This window comes from Ranitomeya variabilis, chromosome 4, assembly GCF_051348905.1.
Source record: "Ranitomeya variabilis isolate aRanVar5 chromosome 4, aRanVar5.hap1, whole genome shotgun sequence".
Classification (NCBI taxonomy): Eukaryota; Metazoa; Chordata; class Amphibia; order Anura; family Dendrobatidae; genus Ranitomeya; species Ranitomeya variabilis.
Window position 1 is genome coordinate 254,836,792 of NC_135235.1, and position 17,866 is coordinate 254,854,657.

General features: G+C 47.4%; 1 protein-coding gene across 2 annotated transcripts in view; it reads left to right on the forward strand.

Annotated features, from left to right (window-relative positions):
• Positions 1 to 17,866, forward strand: part of CDON (cell adhesion associated, oncogene regulated) — a 91,651-nt gene that overhangs the window by 40,497 nt on the left and 33,288 nt on the right. The window contains exon 1 of one of the 2 annotated variants that reach the window (XM_077249530.1): positions 5,963 to 6,612. The exons of the other annotated variant lie outside the window; for it this stretch is intronic. The gene's annotated coding sequence lies outside the window, so the exon portion shown is untranslated. Of the gene's footprint in view, positions 1 to 5,962; positions 6,613 to 17,866 lie in introns of those variants that run through there. 2 annotated transcript variants of the gene reach the window in all.

Here is a 17,866-nt window from a genome sequence, read left to right on the forward strand (position 1 = left end):
CAGCCACCACTAGGGGGAGCTCCCTGTATACAGAGATGCATGATAATATCCTGTCTGCAGTCACCACTAGGGGGAGCTCCCTGTATACAGAGATACATGATAAGATCCTGTCTGCAGTCACCACTAGGGGGAGCTCCCTGTTTGCAGAGATACATGATAAGATCCTGGGCAGCGTCACTTTATGGGTTGTCACACCATTGACTTTGTGACCCCGGTAGCCCATTGTTTCACGGGTGCCCGATCTGTTAATGGCCGTTGCTGCTGTCCTCTGATGGCGGTGGTGTGTTTGGACGGTGTCCAGGGGAGGCGCGCGGCCGCGTCCTATCTCGCGGCTGCTATTTGCGGCCCAGCCGATGTTTATTTTATTCTTAGCCTGTGGAATCCTTTCACAGGAAAAGCCTAAATCAGCAGCAGCTATTTATAAGGTTGTGTGCGGAGTACACACACAGAATTGTCTCCATTCACAACACGGCGGCCATCTTTCATGGGAACCCGGCCACGTCCCATTACCATGGCGATTGTGTTTACTAGGATCACGCTCATCAGGATTTAGTGTCTAGACGTTAAGACTGGAACTTTACTGCGTGAGAAAAAGCCATAGTGAACGGCACGTCATGGTGCAGAGCGTGGCATCGATGACGGTAACGTGGCACCACAGCCGTCTACGACCAGTAGAGCCACCGGCCATAAATCATGACGAAATGTGACCAGGTCACCACTCACGTCTAGTTGGGTGCATCACACCACAATGGACACACATGAGATTAGATTGGATCTCCTCTTAGATGGTGAAGGCAGAAGGATCAGCAGAGCATTTGGGCTGTGCCCGAGGGGGAAAAAGTTGAGGGACACAAGAGTCTGATCATACTCCATATAGATGAGGAAAAGCAATGGTGGATCTGCCAAAAGCTGTGACTTTAATCACTTCATTGTCTGTGGTGGTTAATGTCCACACTCCACCCCACTATGGTGTACAGTCTATGCCAGCTACAGCCCACCTCATCTATGGTACACCCCATCTATGGTTCATCTTGTGTATTGTCCACCACATCTATGGTCCACCCTGTCTATGGTTCATTTTGTGTATTGTCCTCCCCATCTATGGTCCATCCCATCTATGGTCCACCCAGTCTATTGACCACCCTGTCTATGGTCCAACCTGTCTATTGTCTACCCAATCTAAAGTCCACCCCATCTATGATCCACCACATCTATGGTCTATGGTTCATCACACCTACGGTCCACCCCATCTATGACCCACCTCATCTATGGTCCACCTCATCTAGGGTCCACCTCATCTTTGGTCCACCCAGTCTATGGCTACTTTCACACTAGCGTTAACTGCATTCCGTCACAATGCGTCGTTTTGCCGAAAAAACGCATCCTGCAAAAGTGTTTGCAGGATGCGTTTTTTCACCATTGATTTACATTAAGCGACGCATTGTGACGGATTGCCACACGTCGCACCTGTCGTGCGACGGATGCGTCGTGCAGTGGCGGACCGTCGGGAGCAAAAAACGCTACATCTAACGTTTTTTGCTCACGACGGTCCGCTTTTTCCGACTGCGCATGCGCGTCCGGAACTCCGCCCCCACCTCCCCGCACCTCACAATGGGGCAGCGGATGCGCTGGAAAAATGCATCCGCTGCCCCCGTTGTGCGGCGGAGACAACGCTAGCGTCGGGAACGTCGGCCCGACGCTAGTGTGAAAGTAGCCTATGGTTCACCACATCTACGATCCACACCATCTATGATCCACCTCATCTATGATCCACCCCGACTATGGTTCACCACATTTAAGGTCCATCCTGTATATTGCCCACATCTATGGACCGTCTATAGCAGCTCCAGTGCACCCCATGTACGGTCCACCCTAGTTATGGAAGCTCATTTCTACCTGTTTTTTTTTTTTTTTATCTCCCAGTATATTGGAGCTCCAGTCCACCTCATCTATAGTCCACCATCTATGGCATCTTCAGTGTACCCCATTTTATGCTGGTTTCAGTCCAATCCATCTGTAAAGGGGTCTAAGGGTATGTCTCCACGTTCAGGATTGCATCAGGATTTGGTCAGGATTTTCCATCAGTATTTGTAAGCCAAAACCAGGAGTGGAACAATCAGAGGAAAAGTATAATAGAAACATATGCTCCACTTCTGCATTTATCACCCACTCCTGGTTTTGGCTTACAAATACTGATGGAAAATCCTGACCAAATCCTGATGCAATCCTGAACGTGGACACATACCCTAACTCTTCTGGTCTATGGCAGCAGTTAATGAAATCTATTTGGGCTTTTGTATATTTTTGCAATCCCAGTTCACTCCTATACTGGTTCCAGTCCCGGTGTTGAATACATCCAGTGCACACGTGTTACCGTGGTTTGTACTGTAATGTCCATAGGGGCCTTTTATTTTGACTGTAAAATTTTCTTGACATCAGAAAGTGAATTTCCAAACACCCAAACACTGCAGCCCTGACTAAGCCTGTGATTTATCTGCTGCAGCGCTCTGGAGATACTGGGACTATTCATGTGCCTGCAGGGCCAGGGTTTTTTCCTTTTCTTCCTCTTGGTGACTTCAAAGGCCTCCAGGATAAAACACAAATGTAGCAGCACAGAGGCTGCAACACAAGGAGCTTCCGCTGCTGAACACACCCAGAGGGCAAGTCCTGGAATGTGTGCGAGACAGGAAGTGTCCTGCAGTGATGTGTGCCCCCAATAGCACTACAGTGCATGCCAGGGGGTCGTTACCCTGTACCCCGAGTGTCAGCGTCATTATCCTGTACCCCGAGTGTCAGTGTCATTATCCTGTACCCCCAGTGTCAGCGCCATTATCCCGTACCCCGAGTGTCAGCGCCATTATCCCGTACCCCGAGTGTCAGTGTCATTATCCTGTACCCCGAGTGTCAGTGTCATTATCCTGTACCCCCAGTGTCGGTGTCATTATCCTGTACCCCGAGTGTCAGTATCATTATCCTGTACCCCGAGTGTCAGTGTCATTATCCTGTACCCCGAGTGTCAGTGCCATTATCCTGTACCCCCAGTGTCGGTGTCATTATCCTGTACCCCGAGTGTCAGTATCATTATCCTGTACCCCGAGTGTCAACGTCATTATCCTGTACCCCGAGTGTCAGTATCATTATCCTGTACCCCGAGTGTCAGTGTCATTATCCTGTACCCCCAGTGTCAGCGCCATTATCCCGTACCCCGAGTGTCAGCGCCATTATCCCGTACCCCGAGTGTCAGTGTCATTATCCTGTACCCCGAGTGTCAGTGTCATTATCCTGTACCCCCAGTGTCGGTGTCATTATCCTGTACCCCGAGTGTCAGTATCATTATCCTGTACCCCGAGTGTCAACGTCATTATCCTGTACCCCGAGTGTCAGTATCATTATCCTGTACCCCGAGTGTCAGTGTCATTATCCTGTACCCCCAGTGTCAGCGCCATTATCCCGTACCCCGAGTGTCAGCGCCATTATCCCGTACCCCGAGTGTCAGTGTCATTATCCTGTACCCCCAGTGTCAGTGTCATTATCCTGTACCCCGAGTGTCAGTGTCATTATCCTGTACCCCCAGTGTCAGCGTCATTATCCTGTACCCCGAGTGTCAGTGTCATTATCCTGTACCCCGAGTGTCAGTGTCATTATTCTGTACCCCCGAGTGTCGGTGTCATTATCCTGTACCCCGAGTGTCAGTGTCATTATCCTGTACCCCGAGTGTCGGTGTCATTATTCTGTACCCCCGAGTGTCGGTGTCATTATCCTGTACCCCGAGTGTCAGTGTCATTATCCTGTACCCCGAGTGTCAGTGTCATTATTCTGTACCCCGAGTGTCGGCGTCATTATCCTGTACCCCAAGTGTCAGTGCCATTATCCTGTACCCCGAGTGTCAGTGTCATTATCCTGTACCCCAAGTGTCAGTGCCATTATCCTGTACCCCGAGTGTTAGTGTCATTATCCTGTACCCCTGAGTGTTAGTGTTATTATTCTGTACCCCCGAGTGTCGGTGTCATTATCCTGTACCCCGAGTGTCAGCGTCATTATCCTGTACCCCGAGTGTCAGTGCCATTATCCTGTACCCCGAGTGTCAGTGTCATTATCCTGTACCCCGAGTGTCAGTGTCATTATCCTGTACCCCGAGTGTCGGCGTCATTATCCTGTACCCCGAGTGTCGGCGTCATTATCCTGTACCCCGAGTGTCAGTGTCATTATCCTGTACCCCGAGTGTTAGTGTCATTATTCTGTACCCCCGAGTGTCAGTGTCATTATTCTGTACCCCGAGTGTTAGTGTCATTATCCTGTACCCCTGAGTGTTAGTGTTATTATTCTGTACCCCCGAGTGTTGGTGTCATTATCCTGTACCCCGAGTGTCAGCGTCATTATCCTGTACCCCGAGTGTCAGTGCCATTATCCTGTACCCCGAGTGTCAGTGTCATTATCCTGTACCCCGAGTGTCAGTGTCATTATCCTGTACCCCCGAGTGTTAGTGTTATTATTCTGTACCCCGAGTGTCAGCGTCATTATCCTGTACCCCGAGTGTCAGCATCATTCTCCTGTACCCCGAGTGTCAGCGTCATTATCCTTTACCCCGAGTGTCAGTGTCATTATCCTGTACCCCCGAGTGTTAGTGTTATTATTCTGTACCCCGAGTGTCAGCGTCATTATCCTGTACCCCGAGTGTCAGCATCATTATCCTTTACCCCGAGTGTCAGTGTCATTATCCTGTACCCCGAGTGTTAGTGTCATTATCCTGTACCCCCGAGTGTCAGTGTCATTATCCTGTACCCCGAGTGTCAGTGTCATTATCCTTTACCCCGAGTGTCAGTGTCATTATCCTGTACCCCGAGTGTCAGCGTCATTATCCTGTACCCCGAGTGTCAGCGTCATTATCCTTTACCCCGAGTGTCAGCGCCATTATCCTGTACCCCAAGTGTCAGCGTCATTATCCTGTACCCTGAGCGTTATAATAAGTTATCTTTATATTTTAGGAGCAGATGAGATGCAGTGGAGGTAAAGTAGGCTGTGGGGACAGATGAGATGCAGTGGAGGTACAGTAGGTTGTGGGGGCAGATGAGATGCAGTGGAGGTACAGTAGGCTGTAGGGACAGATGAGATGCAGTGGAGGTACAGTAGGCTGTGGGGACAGATGAGATGCAGTGGAGGTACAGTAGGCTGTGGGGGCAGATGAGATGCAGTGGAGGTACAGTAGGCTGTGGGGACAGATGAGATGCAGTGGAGGTACAGTGGACTGTGGGGGCAGATGAGATGCAGTGGAGGTACAGTAAGTTGTGTGGGGCAGATGAGATGCAGTGGAGGTACAGTAGGCTGTGGGGGCAGATGAGATGCAGTGGATGTACAGTAGGCTGTGGGGACAGATGAGATGCAGTGGAGGTACAGTAGGCTGTGGGGGCAGATGAGATGCAGTGGAGGTACAGTAGGCTGTGGGGGCAGATGAGATGCAGTGGAGGTACAGTAAGTTGTGTGGGGCAGATGAGATGCAGTGGAGGTACAGTGGGCTGTGGGGGCAGATGAGATGCAGTGGAGGTACAGTGGGCTGTGGGGGCAGATGAGATGCAGTGGAGGTACAGTGGGCTGTGGGGGCAGATGAGACGCAGTGGAGGTACAGTAGGCTGTGGGGGCAGATGAGATGCAGTGGAGGTCGGTGTTTGCTCCATGTCGTGGCCTTGCAGGGTGCAGCAGCATTGCAGACAGAATATAATGTCACTTTGCCCCGAGCTGTCATTTCTGCAGTGAGGGGTCAGTCTAGGACGACCCTTTACCTAGCAGGAATGTGGGTGGGGGAGGGCACAGGGCCATTAACACTCGGTAGCCCGCACTGTCCCGGCACTGAAGGGGTTCATGAGGTGTATTCGGGATAGAGGGTCTTTCCCACACCAAGTCCAACCCTCGGAGCTTTCTCCACCCCCAGCTCCCTCCTCCGCCGCCTCCTCTACCTTCTTCCCAGTCACTTCTCCCGAGAGTTGAGCGCGGACGCTGCAGGCTCTGTGTGTTTTCTTGGGGTGTAGATCCGATCACACCTGAGCACCATTGTGCTGGCATGAAGAGGGGTCTCCGGTCCCCCAGACCAGGAGGAGCAGGCGTGACACCAGAAGCCATAACTGGCCACCGGGGATTCATACAAAGGATTGTTCCTGGCATCTCCAGAAAGTCTCGGAGAAACTCCTGATCTGTGCAGCCCCAGCACTGACCTGATCTCCTGGGGTGAAATTGCCTTCAGGGATCTTCTTGCGTGGACTTGTACTGGGAAATCCCTTGGTCTGGAATTATCAGAAGAAATACTCCAACTTGGACTTGTCCTGAGGGATCTCCTCCCTTGGACTTGTCCTGGGGGATCTCCTGTTTTTGACTTGTCCTGGGTTTTCTCCTGCTTTGGACTTGTCTTGGGGTTTCTCCTGTTTTTGACTTGTCTTGGGGTTTCTCCTGGTTTGGGTTTGTCCTGGTTTGGACTTGTCCTTGGGCATCTCCAGGCATTGGATTTTAGCTGAGGTTCTCATCGCTTGGACTTGATCTGAGGCATCTTGTTTGGATTTACTATAAGGGATGTACCCCGATATTCAGTTCAGATCCTATGGGCAGAGAGAGCCCTTGTCAGAGGTAAGATTCTCCCACCGATACGAACATACTATAGAGGTTCAGTCTTCATCAGTTACTTAGGAACCGTGTATTGTGCCACAGAGCTTACAATCTGGGGACCAGGATCTTCCCTGCAACTCCTTATATTCATTTTTTTTCTAGTCATTCGTGTTTCCTGTAGAATTTTCAATTATTTACTTATTTGTGTAGGAGGTTGTTTTGCCTCTCCAGCTGAAATGTGGTTATAACTGCCTGTTAACTTTGGGAGAATGATGGGAGTTGTAATTTTGTGGCAGCTGAAGAGGCACAGTTTGCAGAACATTACAGACATGAGTAGATGGACGGATGGGTAGATGGACGGATGGGTAGATGGACGGATGGGTAGATGGACGGATGGGTAGATGGACGGATGAGTAGATGGATGGGTAGATGGACGGATGGATAGATGGACGCATGAGTAGATGGACGCATGGATGGATGAGTAGATGGACGCATGAGTAGATGGATGGATGGATTGGTAGATGGATGGATGAGTAGATGGATGGATGAGTAGATGGATGGATGGGTAGATGGACGCATGAGCAAATGGATGGATGGATGAGTAGATGGACGCATGAGTAGATGGATGGATGGATTGGTAGATGGATGGATGAGTAGATGGATGGATGGGTAGATGGACGCATGAGTAGATGGATGGATGGATGAGTAGATGGATGGGTAGATGGACAGATGGGTAGATGGACGGATGGGTAGATGGACGGATGGGTAGATGGACGGATGGGTAGATGGACGGATGAGTAGATGGACGGATGAGTAGATGGACGGATGAGTAGATGGATGGATGAGTAGATGGACGGATGAGTAGATGGACGGATGAGTAGATGGACGGATGAGTAGATGGACGGATGAGTAGATGGACGGATGAGTAGATGGACGGATGAGTAGATGGACGGATGAGTAGATGGACGGATGAGTAGATGGACGGATGAGTAGATTGACGCATGAGTGGATGAATAGATGGATGGGTGGTTGCAGCAGCTGGACTAAGAATGTGTCTGGCAGTGTAAAACCTTGTACACATCAGTTCCCCTCCTCATCCTCCTTTGTGGTTTCTGGATGCAGTCAGGTGGTGTCTGTCCACATTATGGAGAACAATGCATACACGTTACTGTAGGACTACAACTACCAGCATGCTTGGCAGTCCCCTGTGTCACCTCTCCATCCCTCGCTGTATTCCTCGTGGATGTTACGTTCAGAGATTGTTTACACTTCTTGATACAATGTATCACTGCACAATGGCCGCTGCTTCTCATGGTTAGATGTTGTCATATGGGATTTTCCTTTTTTTCCCTTTCTTTGTCAAAGCTGCGATGTCACCTACTGGGGGAGCAAAGATCACCCCGAGCCTCTCCGCCAGTTGTGCATTGTTTGGAGTCTCTTTCAGGTCTAGACTGAATCTCTGCAGGATCCTGGCAGACAAATGCAAGGAAGAAAAAAGGAACTTTACACATTTGCAACCCAAGCTCTCCCCTCTCAGTCCCCTGCGGCTTCCCAGGCCTCTCCCAGCAGTGGGGGACAGCAGGGTAGAGGTGTGGGCTGCTGTCATTTCCATGGCTATATATCTTACTTTAGTTTGACCTCTTGCAGTCTCCACGTCATACCAAGCACCCACAGACCCCCAGGGGTGCACACAGGGTGACTGTGCTTCCTGGGCCTGGGAGCTATGGCTGTGATTGGAGTCATAGGGACCCAGAGATGTTCACATTTCCCTCTTTTCTGGAGTCTTTGTTCCTTTAATCCTCAATGGAAAGTTACTTTCCATCAATCTCACAAGGAAACTGTCAGTATTTACTCTGTGGCTCATTCCTTTTTATAAACTTTGTGAACTAATAGGAGGTACAAGATGTTACACCGAGGTGCCCCAGCTGGGATACACAGTGCACAGACCCAGCAGCTTAGGGGGGCCCTTTAAGTCCCACCATTAAACAGGGACAGCAATATATAAGGACAGAACATTGATAATTCTGCAGTATTGCGGAGATCTTCACAAATCTATAGCTTTGGATGATCTTTGCACATGTTTTGCTTTGGGGTGCAAGAGCCAGAAATAATATCTGGGGGTCACTCTGGGTAAATCCAGGCTGCGGAGAGGGTCGTGTATTCCTGTTAGGGTTTCTTACGTATATTCGATAATATGCAACTACACCCATATAGACTGTCATATAGACATCCAGCCAATAGATACCAAATTACAACACATTTGCAAAAAAAAACAACCATGACCTAATAGGTACAGTGCCAATTTTGATAATCCATTCCTAAAATCCAGATACTAAACTTCCAGGCCATCATTGAGGACATGGCTATATCATTATACACAGGCGAGACTGGCAACTCTGGTATCCCCCTTATGTCCATGGTGTAGATGGGGACCACTAGTGGCAGCAGAGCACTTAAGGCCCCGCACAGGAGAACGCCTTAATAAATTGATAATCACTTGCTACTATCTCTTTGTAGGACTATTTTACTAAAAACCTTCACTATATAATTAAAAAGTGAGCATTATAAACATGCGACGTTCCAAGATTTCGACATCTAAAGCTTTTGTTATGGGCACAGCCAGCAAATAAACAGGCCAAGCTTTAATAGACCCTCCCTGAGACTTATGTTTATCTTGGTCTGACCCTAAAATGCAGCCTAATAGTGACAATGTGAATAAGCTCCTACATAATAAATCTGATAGAATTGATGTAGAATTTCCATCAATCTGGAAGGTAATATTTCTGTAGAGTGTTCATGGATTACAATCACAGAAATTTCTGAAACAAACTGAAAGTATCCAGGGAAAGTAGAAAGACTGATACTCTGCCCTCTGTAGGTATAGTTGTATGTAACTCCCTGAAATAATGAATCCATTTCTGAAACAATATAAATCAGAGCACTGTTATAGTAGTTATATTCTTGTACATAGGGGCAGTATTATAGTAGTTATATTCTTGTACATAGGGGCAGTATTATAGTAGTTATATTCTTGTATATAGGAGCAGTATTATAGTAGTTATATTCTTGTACATAGGGGCAGTATTATAGTAGTTATATTCTTGTACATAGGGGCAGTATTATAGTAGTTATATTCTTGTACATAGGGGCAGTATTATAGTAGTTATAGTCTTGCATATAGGGGTAGTATTATAATAGTTATAGTCTTGTACATAGGGGCAGTATTATAGTAGTTATATTCTTGTACATAGGGGCAGTATTATAGTAGTTATATTCTTGTATATAGGAGCAGTATTATAGTAGTTATATTCTTGTACATAGGGGCAGTATTATAGTAGTTATATTCTTGTACATAGGGGCAGTATTATAGTAGTTGTATTCTTGTACATAGGAGCAGTATTATAGTAGTTATATTATTGTACATAGGAGGCAGTACTATAGTAGTTATATTCTTGTACATAGAGGGAAGTATTATAGTAGTTATATTGTTATATATAGGGGCAGTATTATAGTAGTTATATTCTTGTACATAGGAGCAGTATTATATTAGTTATATTCTTGTACATAGGGGACAGTATTATAGTAGTTATATTCTTGTACATAGAGGGAAGTATTATAGTAGTTATATTGTTATACATAGGAGCAGTATTATAGTAGTTATAGTCTTGTACATGGGAGCAGTATTATAGTAGTTATATTCTTGTACATAGAGGCAGTATTATAGTAGTTATATTCTTGTACATATGGGCAGTATTATAGTAGTTATATTCTTGTACATAGAGGCAGTATTATAGTAGTTATATTCTTGTACATAGGAGCAGTATTATAGTAGTTATATTCTTGTACATAGAGGCAGTATTATAGTAGTTATATTCGTGTACATAGGGGACAGTATTATAGTAGTTATATTCTTGTACATGGGGGCAGTATTATAGTAGTTGTATTTTTGTACATGGGGACAGTATTATAGTAGTTATATTCTTGTACATGGGGGCAGTATTATAGTAGTTGTATTTTTGTACATGGGGGCAGTATTATAGTAGTTGTTTTTTTGTACATGGAGGCAGTATTATAGTAGTTGTATTTTTGTACATAGGGGAAGTATTATACTAGTCATATTCTTGTATATAGGAGCAGTACTATAGTAGTTATAGTCTTGTACATAGGAGCAGTATTATAGTAGTTATATTCTTCTACATAGGGGCAGTATTATAGTAGTTTTATTCTTGTATGTAAAGAGACATATTGGACAGTGGGAAATTTGAGGACGAATCTTCACCTTGACCTGTCATGTTCCTCATTCTTAAACAACCATTACCCTGCTGAAGAGGACAATGTACAATGTTTAGGTAGCTTGCATGTATTGCGTCCAGCAGTGTATCGCCACATCAAACTGCCTATGCTGTTTTTTCTTCTTCCCATAGCACATTCGCCCATATGATGAAAAATGGGATTCATCCGACCAGGACTCCTCATTCAATTACTCCATATTCCAATTCTGCAGCTCTTGTGCCAATTGCATACACTCTAAGGGTACTGTCACACAGTACCATTTTGATCGCTACGACGGTACGATTCGTGACGTTCTAGCGATATCGTTACGATATCGCAGTGTCTGACACGCAGCAGCGATCAGGGATCCTGCTGAGAATCGTACGTCGTAGCAGATCGTGTGGAACTTTCTTTCGTCGCTTGATCACCCGCTGACATCGCTGGATCGTTGTGTGTGACAGCGATCCAGCGATGTGTTCGCTTGTAACCAGGGTAAACATCGGGTAACTAAGCGCAGGGCCGCGCTTAGTAACCCGATGTTTACCGTGGTTACCAGCGTAAAAGTAAAAAAAAAACAAACAGTACATACTCACATTCCGGTGTCTGTCCCCGGCGTCTCAGCTTCTCTCCACTGTGTGAGCGTCTGCCAGCCGGAAAGCGAGCACAGCGGTGACGTCTGACGTCACCGCTGTGCTTGCCGGCTATGGCGCTTACACAGTGGAGAGAAGCAGAACGCCGGGGACAGACACCAGAATGTAAGTATGTACTGTTTGTTTTTTTTTACTTTTACGCTGGTAACCACGGTAAACATCGGGTTACTAAGCGCGGCCCTGCGCTTAGTTACCCGATGTTTACCCTGGTTACCGGGGACTTCGGCATCGCTCCAGCGCCGTGATTGCAACGTGTGACAGCAGTCTACGACGCTGGAGCGATAATCATACGATCGCTGCGACGTCACGGATCGTGCCGTCGTAGCGATCAAAATGGTACTGTGTGACAGTACCCTAAGGCTGCCGTCACACTAGCAGTATTTGGTCAGTATTTTACATCAGTATTTGTAAGACAAAACTAGGAGTGGAACAATTAGAAGAAAAGTATAATAGAAACATATGCACCACTTCTGCATTTATCACCCACTCCTGGTTTTGGCTTACAAATACTGATGTAAAATACTGACCAAATACTGCTAGTGTGACGGCAGCCTTAAGGTACCTTCACACTGAGCGACTTTACAACGAGAACGACTGCGATCCGTGACGTTGCAGTGTCCTGGATAGCGATCTCGTTGTGTTTGACACGCAGCAGCGATCTGGATCCTGCTGTGATATCGCTGGTCGGAGCTAGAATTCCAGAACTTTATTTGGTCGTCAGATCGGTGTGTATCGTTGTGTTTGACAGCAAAAGTAACGATGCCTGCAATGTTTTACAATGGTAACCAGGGTAAACATCAGGTTACTAAGCGCAGGGCTGCGCTTAGTAACCCGATATTTACCCTGGTTACCATTGTAAAAGTAAAAAAAAAAAGTACATACTCACCTTCTGATGTCTGTCACGTCCCCCGGCGTCCACAGGGTTAAACTGCTTTCGGCAGGAGCGCTGCTAAATGCACGCGCTGCTGCCGAGAGCTTCACTGCACTGACTGTCAGTGCCGGCCGTAAAGCAGAGCACAGCGTTGACGTCACCGCTGTTACTGCCGGGTGCCGGCGCTGACACATTCAGTGCAGGGAAGCCGCCGGCGGGGGATGTGACAGACATCAGAAGGTGAGTATGTAGTGTTTTTTTTTTTACTTTTACAATGGTAACCAGGGTAAATATCGGGTTACTAAGCGCGGCCCTGCGCTTGGTAACCCGATGTTTACCCTGGTTACCCGGGTGCTGCAGGGGGACTTCGGCATCGTTGAAGACAGTTTCAACGATGCCGAAGTCGTTCCCCTGATCGTTGGTCGCTGGAGAGAGCTGTCTGTGTGACAGCTCCCCAGCGACCTAAACAGCGACGCTGCAGCGATCGTCTCGTTGTCTATATCGCTGCAGCGTCGCTGAGTGTGACGGTACCTTAACTGGTTTACATCTACGCTTTCCCATACACAGCAGGCTGCAGTGCTCTGCGTGTCCTGACTCCTTTCTATCATAGCTGTGATTCTCTGTGTGTCCTGACACCTTTCTATCATAGCTGTGATTCTCTGTGTGTCCTGACTCCTTTCTATCATAGCTGGGATGTTCTGTGTGTCCTGACACCTTAATATCATAGTTGTGATGCTCTGTGTGTCCTGACTCCTTTCTATCATAGCTGGGATGCTCTCTGTGTCCTGACATCTTACTATCATAGTTGTGATGCTCTGTGTGTCATGACACCTTTTATAGCATAACTGCGATGCTCTGTGTGTCCTGACACCTTTCTATCATAACTGCAATGCTCTGTGTGTCCTGACTCCTTTCTATCATAACTGCGATGCTCTGTGTGCCCTGACACCTTTCTATCATAGCTGCGATGCTCTGTGTCTCCTGACTCCTTTCTATCATAACTGCGATGCTCTGTGTGTCCTGACTCCTTTCTATCATAGCTGGGATGCTCTGTGTGTCCTGACTCCTTTCTATCAAAACTGCGATGCTCTGTGTGTCCTGACACCTTTCTATCATAGCTGCGATGCTCTGTGTGCCCGACACCTTTCTATCATAGCTGCGATGCTCTGTGTCTCCTGACTCCTTTCTATCATAACTGCGATGCTCTGTGTGTCCTGACTCCTTTCTATCAAAACTGCGATGCTCTGTGTGTCCTGACTCCTTTCTATCATAGCTGGGATGCTCTGTGTGTCCTGACTCCTTTCTATCATAGCTGGGATGCTCTGTGTGTCCTGACTCCTTTCTATCATAACTGCGATGCTCTGTGTGTCCTGACTCCTTTCTATCATAGCTGGGATGTTCTGTGTGTCCTAACTCCTTTCTATCATAGCTGCGATGCTCTGCGGGTCCTGACTCCTTTCTATCATAGCTGGGATGCTCTCTGTGTCCTGACATCTTACTATCATAGTTGTGATGCTCTGTGTGTCATGACACCTTATATATCATAACTGCGATGCTCTGTGTGTCCTGACTCCTTTCTATCATAGCTGGGATGCTCTGTGTGTCCTGACTCCTTTCTATCATAGCTGCGATGCTCTGTGTCTCCTGACTCCTTTCTATCATAACTGCGATGCTCTGTGTGTCCTGACTCCTTTCTATCATAACTGCGATGCTCTGTGTGCCCTGACACCTTTCTATCATAGCTGCGATGCTCTGTGTCTCCTGACTCCTTTCTATCATAACTGCGATGCTCTGTGTGCCCTGACACCTTTCTATCATAGCTGCGATGCTCTGTGTCTCCTGACTCCTTTCTATCATAACTGCGATGCTCTGTGTGTCCTGACTCCTTTCTATCAAAACTGCGATGCTCTGTGTGTCCTGACTCCTTTCTATCATAGCTGGGATGCTCTGTGTGTCCTGACTCCTTTCTATCATAGCTGGGATGCTCTGTGTGTCCTGACTCCTTTCTATCATAACTGCGATGCTCTGTGTGTCCTGACTCCTTTCTATCATAGCTGGGATGTTCTGTGTGTCCTAACTCCTTTCTATCATAGCTGCGATGCTCTGCGGGTCCTGACTCCTTTCTATCATAGCTGGGATGCTCTCTGTGTCCTGACATCTTACTATCATAGTTGTGATGCTCTGTGTGTCATGACACCTTATATATCATAACTGCGATGCTCTGTGTGTCCTGACTCCTTTCTATCATAGCTGGGATGCTCTGTGTGTCCTGACTCCTTTCTATCATAGCTGCGATGCTCTGTGTCTCCTGACTCCTTTCTATCATAACTGCGATGCTCTGTGTGTCCTGACTCCTTTCTATCATAACTGCGATGCTCTGTGTGCCCTGACACCTTTCTATCATAGCTGCGATGCTCTGTGTCTCCTGACTCCTTTCTATCATAACTGCGATGCTCTGTGTGCCCTGACACCTTTCTATCATAGCTGCGATGCTCTGTGTCTCCTGACTCCTTTCTATCATAACTGCGATGCTCTGTGTGTCCTGACTCCTTTCTATCAAAACTGCGATGCTCTGTGTGTCCTGACTCCTTTCTATCATAGCTGGGATGCTCTGTGTGTCCTGACTCCTTTCTATCATAGCTGGGATGCTCTGTGTGTCCTGACTCCTTTCTATCATAACTGCGATGCTCTGTGTGTCCTGACTCCTTTCTATCATAGCTGGGATGTTCTGTGTGTCCTAACTCCTTTCTATCATAGCTGCGATGCTCTGCGGGTCCTGACTCCTTTCTATCATAGCTGGGATGCTCTCTGTGTCCTGACATCTTACTATCATAGTTGTGATGCTCTGTGTGTCATGACACCTTATATATCATAACTGCGATGCTCTGTGTGTCCTGACTCCTTTCTATCATAGCTGGGATGCTCTGTGTGTCCTGACTCCTTTCTATCATAGCTGCGATGCTCTGCACGTCCTGCACCCTGTGTATACAGATAGATTTGTGATAGCGTACAGTTATGTGCAGACGGACCGCACAGCTCGTCTACAGCACATTGACATCGCAGTGGGCGATCCGCAGCCAGCGCCGTCCCGTACATGATCCAGTCCAGGTCTCTGGCACTTTCTTGTTATATACAGGAGAGGATCCAAGAACTGTTTGTGTTTTTCGATCTCCTTTTATCAATTCCCTTCTTGTACCTCGGCCAGTGATGGAGGAGAAACAGACGAGGTGCCGGTCTCCTCAGCTGTCACTGACATAAGACTGAAGAAAAGAAGTCTCTGCAGAAACAAAACTGAAGTGATGGATCATCCTGAGAGAGATCCCAGAGCTTGACACTGGGGGTGCAGGATAATGACACTGGGAGTACAGGATAATGACCCTGGGCGTGCAGGATAATGACACTGGGGGTGCAGGATAATGATACTGGGAGTGCAGGATAATGACCCTGGGCGTGCAGGATAATGACACTGGGGGTGCAGGATAATGACACTGGGAGTGCAGGATAATGACACTGGGCGTGCAGGATAATGACACTGGGGGTGCAGGATAATGACACTGGGCGTGCAGGATAATGACACTGGGGGTGCAGGATAATGATACTGGGAGTGCAGGATAATGACACTGGGGGTGCAGGATAATGATACTGGGAGTGCAGGATAATGATACTGGGGGTGCAGGATAATGACACTTGAGGTGCCGGATGATGAAACTTGGGGTACAGGCTTAACACTGACATTTGAGGTACAGGGTTCTGACACTTGGGGTACAGGGTTTTGACCAGTGGGGTACAGGGCTCTGACGCTCTGGGTACGGGGCTCTGACACTCGGGGCACGGGGCTCTGACACTCGGGGTACGGGGCTCTGACACTGTGGGTACAGGGCTTTGACCCTCGGGGTACAGACTGTACACATCTTTCTCCTGTTCTCTTCCTTTTCGCTCATCTTCATCTGTTCCTCATTTTCTCGGCACATTTGGACAGTAGTTTACGCCGGTTTTCGTGTGTGGAGGGGGAGGGGGTTAAACACAAATGTTATGTTTGGCTGTATCCAGTCACAGCAAATATTTCTTTCCTCGTTTTTTTTTTTCTTTTTTCTTGTGGTAAATTGACAAAGAAAAGTAACTTTCCTCCGCACTTCATATAATGTGCGCTGTGCGGGGAGCGGCGCAGCCCGGGCGCTTCGTTGCCTGCGAACAATCACATTACAGCTGTGGAATTAGCACATTCGTTTTACAGTTTTCTTTTCTTTTTTTTAATATATTTTTATTTTTTATTTTTAACTGCTTTTTTTTAATTCTGAACTTGAGATTAAACATTTTTTTTTTTTGTCCCTTGTTATCCTCTTTTTCTGGGAAATTCGAGTGCTATAGTGGCTGTAGAAGGGTCTCGAATGCAGCACAGAGTATTACGGGAGAGGAGCGCGCAGGCGGATTGCTGAATTGTGCCGATGTGCCCCAGTGCATTGAGGGATTACACCGCGGTGTCTGTGCAGAAAATGGCAACATGGGCAAGAGGGTAATAATGGTGTAAAATCGCCAAGCCTGTGATCACCCTGTGCCAGAAGTGGCCCTGGAGCTGGCTGTGGCCCCTGACCTCTTAGGGCTGTGCAGGTACCCAGAGCTACGTCCGCCCGTTCTCCAGGTCTTTTCACTGTAATTATGGGGTGGAAGCTCCTCCCATATGGCAGAGATAGGGCAGAGCATGACCAGGATGCCCCGCCCCTGTATCAGTTTTGCCCCTTGACTGCTCCTCTAAGGAGCGCAGGTCTGCCGCGGGGCGATCAGGCAGTCCTGAGTCTGCGTCGCTCCCCGTTTTCCTCCAGTTTTCGTCCTCCGGCCGCCGGTTTCCACATTTTTGTCCATATTCGTCCCCATTTCAGGTCTCCAGCGTCTTCCAGGCGTCTCCTCATCCTTCCCATTGTCTTCAGTTATTTAGAATGTAACGTCTTCCCAGCCGAAAACACTTGAAGAATGGCGTGGTCTCTTCTTCTCACGCCACAGCGGTAAAACAAAAGCCTGAACATGTGAACAGCGAGTCGTTTTCCCTTAGGAATGAATGGGAAGATTGTGTGTAGCGGAAACTGATATAAAAGACCTCAGTGTGAACACGTCCTGATATAAAGACCACAGTGTGAACATGCCCTGATATAAAAGACCTCAGTGTGAACACGTCCTGATATAAAAACCACAGCGTGAACACGCCCTGATATAAAAACCACAGCGTGAACACGTCCTGATATAAAAACCACAGCGTGAACACGTCCTGATATAAAGACCACAGTGAGAACACGTCCTGATATAAAAGACCTCAGTGTGAACGTCCTGATATAAAAACCACAGCGTGAACACGCCCTGATATAAAAACCACAGCGTGAACACGTCCTGATATAAAAACCACAGCGTGAACACGTCCTGATATAAAGACCACAGCGAGAACACGTCCTGATATAAAAGACCTCAGTGTGAACACGTCCTGATATAAAAG